Source organism: Mytilus galloprovincialis, chromosome 5 (assembly GCF_965363235.1).
Source record: "Mytilus galloprovincialis chromosome 5, xbMytGall1.hap1.1, whole genome shotgun sequence".
In the NCBI taxonomy this organism is placed as follows: domain Eukaryota; kingdom Metazoa; phylum Mollusca; class Bivalvia; order Mytilida; family Mytilidae; genus Mytilus; species Mytilus galloprovincialis.
Genome location: NC_134842.1, coordinates 7,177,266 through 7,186,587, shown reverse-complemented (window position 1 = coordinate 7,186,587; position 9,322 = coordinate 7,177,266). Strand labels below are relative to the sequence as shown.

The 9,322-nt window shown below is 35.4% G+C and overlaps 1 pseudogene; it reads left to right on the top strand.

Annotated features, from left to right (window-relative positions):
• Positions 1-1,790: 1,790 nt before the first annotated feature.
• On the top strand, positions 1,791-5,093 carry LOC143076981 (uncharacterized; annotated as a pseudogene).
• The last annotated feature ends 4,229 nt before the right edge of the window (positions 5,094-9,322 follow it).

Here is a 9,322-nt window from a genome sequence, read left to right as displayed (position 1 = left end):
TTTTATGTCACTTTTATCTTTTAATTCATTTTGTAATTTGATATTTTTGCCTTTTCACTGACACATTAATGTTTAAACAGGATTACAGATGCTGTGTTTTCTCATAACTTATGTACTATTACTACTTAAATATCATATTTTTCCTTTACACAAATTCTGTAATAAAAATTCAGATCATTGGGGTGGGGTCCTGATCCTGAAATCCCGGGCTTAAAAACATTAATCCCTAACATCCCGAAAGTATCAATCCCAAAAATCAACCCCCCATATCTTTGGAATAACCATGATAGCAGTTTAAAGTTAATCCATAGGATCATCCATATCTATCTTTCTGTAGTATGTACATTTCTTATGAAACCCTATTTGCATTTAAATTTCAGAATTGTTTTCTATCATTCTAAGATTTATTTCAGAATGAAGTAAATTAATATTCTACATGTACTAGTATGCAGACTGACAAGAACCAGATATTCATTTTAAAGTACTAGTGTACATGTATTTTGTAATCTTTAGTTTTATTAAACTTACTTTATTTTTGCATTTATTTTGTTTTGTTTTTCATCATTTTAGTTTAATTTTTTTTTTTGAGTTCTGGAGATACATGGTATGTAATTTTTGTTTTTTGTTTTGTATGATTTTATAAAATGAAAAAAAATGAAAAAAAAAAATAAAACGGTATGATTGTCAATGAGACAACTCTCAACGAGAGACAGAAATGACACTGTAATTAACAACTATAGGTCATCCTATAGACTTCACCAATGAGAAAAGCCCATTAGTTAAACTATGTTATATGTACCCAGAAGAAAATATTGTATTTATATAGAAAAAATATTTGATTGTAAATGAGACAACATTCCACAAAAGACCAAATGACACAAAAATTAACAACTATACAATACATAATATGTAATTAAAAGGATATGGTATTAATATAAAAAAGAAGATGTGGTATGAACGCAAATAAGACATTACTGTCCACAAGAGACCAAATGACACAGAAATTATCAACTACAGGTCACTGTGCGGCCTTCATAGTACATTTATTTAAGTAAAGAAATAGCAGAATTAATTCCGACTCTTCTAATAATTAACGAGCCAACACCATTTAGCAGTTTATGGTAAAATTTTTGTAAGTCTTTGTGAATGGTTTGTACATATTTTTTTTCCAGATGACATGAGAAGCATAGCTGACTATGCCAGTAGACGTTTTGGGACTGAGTATGAGGTAGGGCCATCTGGGGATGGAATGATGAGTGGTACTCAGTCCACAGTAAGTATGGCGGATATGGTCTGGAGTGATATTGGTAAGATACAGTCCAGGGTGAGTAAGTTGGTAGGTATGATAGATGGGGAAGCCTGCTTTCCCATCTATCATTTTCTGAGAAATCACTTGGATAGAGTAGATCCTACTACAACAACACAGGTATGTATGCCCCTCTATCCAGACGCCAGGACCAGAGATGAATTGGAGTACTTACCAGAGTTCAGACGAAATGGACTGACGGAAGCAGACTTACTTAACATAGGTGCCTCTAGGAAGCTTTCTTCTGGACAGATGTGTCTAGGACTATTGATGGAAGTCCACAGGTATTTAGATAAGTATAGCAGTATTAATAAAGTAGAGAGATTTCATGGTATAGTTTGCTCTTTATTTGAAGTTACCAAGATGACGGACACCGAGAAGAACACCATGCATGTTAGGGTAAAGAGAGAAGTTGATAGAATGAAAAAGATGAAGAAAGCAAAGCAGACTAGCCAGATAGAGGTGCTGAAAAGAGAAGTTTGACATGCCTGGTAGCAGTGATGTCTTGGTTGACAGATTAAAATCCCTTAATCTGAGGGTAGGAGAGGTTAATATTCCTGTAGAGCTCAGAGGATTAGTTGAATCCTTGGCTAATGCTTTTTCCTCTATGCAGGAAGAACATGAGAAGTTAGTCACCAGGAACCAGCAGTTAGAGGAAGAGAAAAAACAGACCGAGCAGAGAGGGGATGCAACCACTACCCAGTACCAGAAGGAAACAGAGGTGTTGAAGTTGCGTCTGAATGGAAAGAGCAAACAACTGAAGGCGGCTAGGCGGTTGAAGGACCACTACAAGGAAATGGCTGACAAAGAGAGGTCAAAGACGGGTATGCATTATAAAACATTGAAAATTGTAATATAACAAAAAGTAAAATAAAAAAAATACACGGAACAATTTACTGTAAATTATGTTCTTTCATTATGGCAAATAAGTCAACTCATGATTAAATTGTATATCACATGATTAAATTAGTTAAACAACTGATACATACCCCCCAAAAAAGAAGTAAAAAATATATAAAAGGACCAAAAAAAAAAAAAAAAAACCATTTGCACCCAAACATGGCAACATAAATAGTATCAGGATTATAATTTAGTACGCAAGACGCGTGTTTCGTCTACATAAGACTCATCAGTGACGCTCAGATAAAAAAAAATATACAGCCAACCAAGCAATTTCAAAACTGTATAATATAAAATTTGTGAATAACATTTACAAAGTTATATACCTTCATTGAATGTATATTAATTATATTAAAATATACTAGATGCAAATTTTTATGTTCAAATAGAAAAATTGTAGAATGTACTAATTTTAATCACTCATATTGCAGAAGAAATCCAACAGCAACAGGAGGTAGGTAGAGGTGCAGAGGGTAGAGTTCAGGAGATGTCCAACACCATCACAGAACTGCAGCGGGAAAAGGTTAACCTTAAGGAACAGGTCAGGTACTATAAAGGTATTGATAATGAGAGACCAGATAATATTTTTTTTCCAGACGAATTGACGAGTTGAAAGAGGAGGTAGCATTTTGGCAAGGTCGGTATTTGGAGTGTCAGGAGCAGATGGAAGCCTTTTTGAACCAGCGAGAAATTGTAACCTTTCATGATGGTAGGTATACAGACATCATACGAGAGGTCTACATGGAGCTGTTGTGTATGAGAGTTGGAGCAAAGAATGTCCCAAAGATCATAAAGACTGTAATGGAGAAGATTACTGGTATGACCCCGCAACGACTACCTGGATCGACATTTGCCAAGTACATGTTGTTGGAGGCTAGGAGTGTAGCTCTTGTTCACTTGAAGGAAGAGATACAGGCCTCTGAAGGTAATATTACTGTCGGGCCAGATGGCACCACTAAATTTGGACATCATTATGGTGTAATTTCAATTTCTATATCAGGTAAAACCATGTGCATGGGAATGCGTGATATGGCAGGTGGAGATGCAGAGGCATATCGAAAGTTACTGGCGGGCATCATTACAGAGATGACAGGTGATGATAATGACCAGGTAAGACAGGTAGCAGTAAAGATAAAGAACACAGTTAGCGACCAGGCCAGTGTCAACAAGAAGTTCTTTACTTCACTGTCAGAATGGAGAGAGAAAGCCTTACCACATGTCGTTGAGAACTGGGACACCCTTACTGTAGTACAGAGAGAGAGGTATATTACCATTAATTATTTCTTTTGGTGTCTTCATTTTTTAGTAGGTCTGTCAGAGCAGGCGAACAAGACTCTTTCATTGTGGGAGAGTCTTGTTCACTCTGGTGAGAAGGATGGAGCCCCTACCTTACCAGGAGGATACAGTATAGCAGGTGAATCAGGTACAACGAGACTGGTACGGACAGTATGTAAGGCAGTGCAGGACCGTGGATGTGAAAAAGCAGGGAAACCAGTACAGTTCCGAGACTTTTTACACACTCAAGGGCAGGTAAAGGAAGTGCCACTAGCTTCCTTCAAAGGTAACAGATTCAACATTTTATTTCACAATGCTGCAGGAGTTTATTATCTACTTAATGATCTTCTGGCCTTTGCAGAAGAGCATAAAGCAGATAATAGACTATTTACAGCAGTGAACGCTGATCTCTCTATTTTGTCTTTTCAAGCAGGAGCCAGAGCACTAGGTATAGTATCAAAAATGGTGACAGGGCCAATGTGGAGATTTATGGAGGAGAATTGACATGTGAGCGAGTTGACCCCATTGTATCATCAGCTGTATGACGCCTTCACGAGATTGTCCACTGACGCTTCAACCTTGATGAAAGGAGAGGAATTCATCTTTGGTGAGGAGACAGTCCAGAAGGATAAGGTATTTGATAAATTGGTAAGTCCTTCCCCACAGTTAGACAATCTTACACAACAGATTCTAGAGCTTTTGTTTTCATCTTTCAAGGTTGTTTGTAGCAGACAACTGAAAGACCACATTGAGGGTGGTAAGTATGCTACAGGTTGGTCACCCGAGCTTCTCCAGGAGTCGGCGACAGTTCCCAGGACGAATGCTGGACCCGAAAGGATCTTCTCGCAGTTGGACAGCCTTATAAGAGTCATGCCGAGGGCCACCACCAACGCCATGGAGGGGATCACGATGTGGACACAGAACATACAGCAAACTGGTTAGGTAGTTTGGATGAAGCACATCGTGAACAGGTACTAGAATTTGCATGATGAAAATTATGATTGCTTGATTAATTGTTGGTTGCTTAAAGTCCAGTGGCAAATGTTTCATGCGTGTTTTTGAAAAGCAAATTAAATTATTCAATGCTAAAAGTAAGTGCTACAATACCACCAATTAAAGCAGTAATTTGAAGTAAAATAAAGGGTCAAATTCCCTATAGCTTATCACAGTAAAAGCACCTTTAAAATTGCATTAACAATGCATAGAAAAAGAATCAGTATAGTAGAGAAAACATGAATTGATTACAATGTTAAAATGAGCAAGAATCGATATCTCCCCAAAAAAGTTAGTATAAATATTAAGAAGGTGTGCTTGCCAATGAAACAACTCTCAACAACACACCAAACTGAAAAAAACATTAACAACTATAGGTCACTGTATGGCACTCACATGTATATGACCATAATCAGAACATTTAAATAAAACAATTCATGTGTTTTAGCTTTAAAACCTGCTTTTAACAGTTTAGGTTTGTTTTGATTATCTAAAGGTTCTCCGCCAGGCCAGGGAAGATTCTAGGGAACAACGCCAGAGGTATGTTGAGAGGTTAGCAGACATTCGTCAGCAACAGCAGGAAGCACTCGCCATGAAGAGGGAGAAGAAAGAGGCTTAGGGACAGCGTGATAGAGAAAAGAAAGAGGAACTCACACAGAAGCTACAGGAAGTAGGGGGCTTGTGGAAGACACCAAGTGAGACCGATACACAGTTGCGTTCCCTAGAGAGCGGACAACGAGTTAAAGCCTTACAAACTCAGTTGACATTTAGGCGGTATGTATTGGGTACTCCTAACACAGGTGAGATTCTTAATGTGATGGCCGGCATGGTTTTGACTGACCGAAAAAAACAATCAGAAATTTTGGCAATATGTCAGTTACTATATTTCTGTTGACTGGTTGGGTCTTTACATAACTGCATAAAACCGACCTCTGCCTGCTTTCCATTTGAAGATATGAATGTCTAAACATAGCAGTTTATTCAAAGATGCCCTTGACACATAGCAAAAATAAACTAAGTCCAAAGGTTTTTTTTACCGAGTTTGAAATATTGTAGTTTCCTTAATACTGATGTTCCAGAGGACTTTAGTGGCTTAAATCAAAGCATAAAAGGGCCTTATTGCATTTATGCAGATAGATTGCTTGCAGTTCCTAATACTTTTTATATATTTGTCCTCACAAATAGCCCAAAATATGGTATTTTTGCCTTCGCAAGGAAAAAGGCCAAATTTTTGATTTCTAAATGGTCATAACTTTTGAACCGCTTGACCGATTTCAAAAATTTTGGCACCAATGAATTTCTTTTTTTGAGCTCTTTCAGAATATACCCAAAACTTGATCGCGTGTGAAACTGTCATTAAAGGCGTATTAAAATATACAGAACTGAATTTATATGCCTTGCTGTTCCATAATTTCCGTATCATGTGATGTTTTATGGCCTGGTCCATTCTGATAAATATTAAAGAAATGAATAAAAACAATATTGATAATATTTTCCTTTATTTCAACAGAATAGCATATCTAATATAAAGACTGGATTATTCATTCCTGTATTTAATCATCTTTCAAAATACACCATCAGAATTGCTAACATGTCTTCAAAATTATGAAGTACGCAAACTTGAGGTCACTGACCAATTAATTGGTTCGAAAATACATGCACACCTAGCATATCTACACACATGAATGCATTAAAACAAATTAAATATAAAAAAAAATTAGGTAGGCGGTTTTAAATTTACTCTATACAATATTTGTTTTACAGGTTTAAGAAAAAAGGAAAGAACATTGCTTTTGGCAGTATAAGAAAGGAGTGTGTGAGGTGAATAGGGACGACATTTGCAAAATTTACAAAATGTAACATTGTTGAATTGTACGTACTAATAAGACGAATATCAAAATTAAATCAAAGGAAATTTTAAAATGTATCTTTTTGATCAGTAACTGTTCACCCTTAACGATCACTTGAGTTACTCATCCGTAGATTTTTTTAATTTGATTCTGATAACTGGTTTGTTTGTATCTCCATCTAATATTTGTTTATACTTTTGTAACATTTGTGTTGTTTCAATTGGTCCATTCATTGCCCTTAAATGCTACATAAACTTTAAAATCGGTCATGAATGAGAGTTGCAGAATTTACATTTACCAATTCCTTTACAGGGCAGAAACAACACCAGTCAATGTTCCTGAATGACGAAAGTCGAATGGACATGCATATATATAAAGCGTTAGTAAAACACAACAAAGGTACCAGACCTATAGTTCACACAAATGATCTTATCAATTATATGTCATGTCAAGTGCTATCTACTGGGTTGGGTATACCCTAAACGACGGAACATCCGCTATTGTATCGACCTAGTGCCTGTCAAAGATACAATACACAAGACTCATCAGCGACTCTAAAATCAAAACAGTTGAAAGGAACCAAAAGTTCTTGTTTATATTATTCTATAGGTAATTTCTCTTATGTGTTCTTCTTTATTCTCTCTCTTTTGATCACTTTCATGCAGCCAATTTGTACTGCTCATTCATAAATGGCCCGAGAACACAGTTATTTCGTAGTGCATTTCTTTTAGACAATAAATTCAAATTAAAAAAATCGCACCTGCTCTTTCTCAAAAAGATTTTTACAGTGTAGTGTACTACCAGTGAAACAAGTAATAACAAAATTATAGAAACTTCTACAAGCTCTAACTCAAAATATTGACAATTCTGTGTTAAGGGGGTGTAAAATTCAGTTTGACAGCTTCAGACGTGATAAAATTTGACCTTTTTGAACTGGACCAAATCACTACTTAACATAAAGATTCAGCACCCAAATTTTTTTAACATGTAAATACATCCCCCTACTTAATATTTCATGCATTTAATATCAAGAAATAAATTGGGAAAGTGTATCAAATAAAACATGCAAGTTATACACTGTTTACACTAGGGACTATATTCGTAGACAACGAAAACCAAAGGACGATAACTGTGTCCTTGGACCAAATCACCCCAAAGTTATCTAACATTCGTCTTAATATGCTTCGTTGTTGTCTAATTGTATTGTTTGCAGTGCGATTGTCGGGCAATCGATGACATTTTCATTGTCTGGTCCAAAATAGTTTATTATTCCAAAGCTGTGTTCTAAAATCCAAAGATTTCCAACTTACGTTTTATATGAAAAGAGATAATTTCTGGCTTTAAATAGTTTTCTATACGGTTAAGGTTTTGTGCATTGTTGAAAGCCGTACTGTGATGACCCACAGTTATAATTTACTTTGTTCGCTAATAGGGATTGTCTTAGGCCGTGTTCACATTGACCTAAACTCGGTGTTGTGTAAGTGTAACTCACACGTAAACTAAACAAAAGTACGTTCCCATTGATAAAATTCAATGTTTACATGTAGTGTAAAACATTTTTTGTCTACATGCAGTCGATACTCGATGTAGGCCTTGTGTAGATTAAGTGTACACAAAACTAGGCATTTAAAACATTAGTTTCACCGTGTATATTTAAGGAAGAAACAATTTTTGAATAAAATTGATATTTATAACAATTATTAATAACTTTCTTTACAGAAATATTTGTCTAAACTTGATATATTTATTTGGTTTTTTTTTAAACTTAACATAGCTTTATTAAGCCTTTATCAAGACTCAAAGCAGCATCATTGCTGAACACATAATTCATTTGAAAATTAAGGTCTTTCCGAATCGACTTGACTTGCACAGAAATGTTTGCCACTGGTCTTTACTCAAACAACGATTCACTCATAAATGCATTACTTAAAAAATGTGAGGTAAATGTATCAAATTAAAGAAAAGATAAACAACATAAATCTAAACAATGTTGCAAAATTAGAAGAACTCACAATGGATCAACTTTGGGACAATTTTAGAACAATGGTATGAAAAACCATGGAAGAGTCAATTCCAACTAAAATGATAAACAACACAAAACAGAAATTGCCATGGATTAATAAAGAGATAAAATCACTTATTAGAAAAAGGAATAAACTATTTAAAAAAATTAAAACAGACTTATACAATAAAATTGGTAAACAATACAGAGAAACCAAAAAAAAAAAAAAAACTTCAGAAAGAGACAAGAAAAGCCTATTGGACATATTTAGAAAGCATCATTTTCTATGACGAAAGCCTAGAAACATCTCAAAAACAGAAAAAAATTGGTATTACATCAGATCCACAAAAAAAGACAGTTCAGGAGTTGGACCGTTAAGATCTGAGGGCATGTTAATATAGATGACACAAAACAAAAGGCCGAAATACACAACAAACAATATCACTCTGTTTTTACACCTGAAAATGAGGAAGAACAAATACCAACTCTTTCTGACAACTATCCATCCATGTCAGAAATACACGTAACATCGAATGGTATAGAACAACTTTTAAAAAATCTTGATCCATCTAAAGCCACAGGTCCAGACGAAACACCAGCACGAATACTTAAACAATTTGCACCTGAATTTGCACCTCATCTCACCTTCATTTTTAATACATCTTTTTTGAAAGGAGACGTACCATCAGACTGGAGACAGGCAAATGTAATTCTTATTTTTAGAAAGGCGAAAAATACCTAGCCAGTAACTACAGGCCTGTCTCCTTAACATGTATATGCTGCAAATTACTAGAAAACATTGTAGTAAGTAACATACTAAAACATCTGGACGCATATAACATACTAGTGGATAAGCAGCATGGCTTCAGAGCAGAACGCAGCTGCGAAACCCACTTCTGACATTAAGTCATGAATTACTCAGTAATCTCCATAGTGGTGTACAAACTGATCTAATAATATTAGACTTTTCCAAGGCATTTGACTAGGTACCTCACA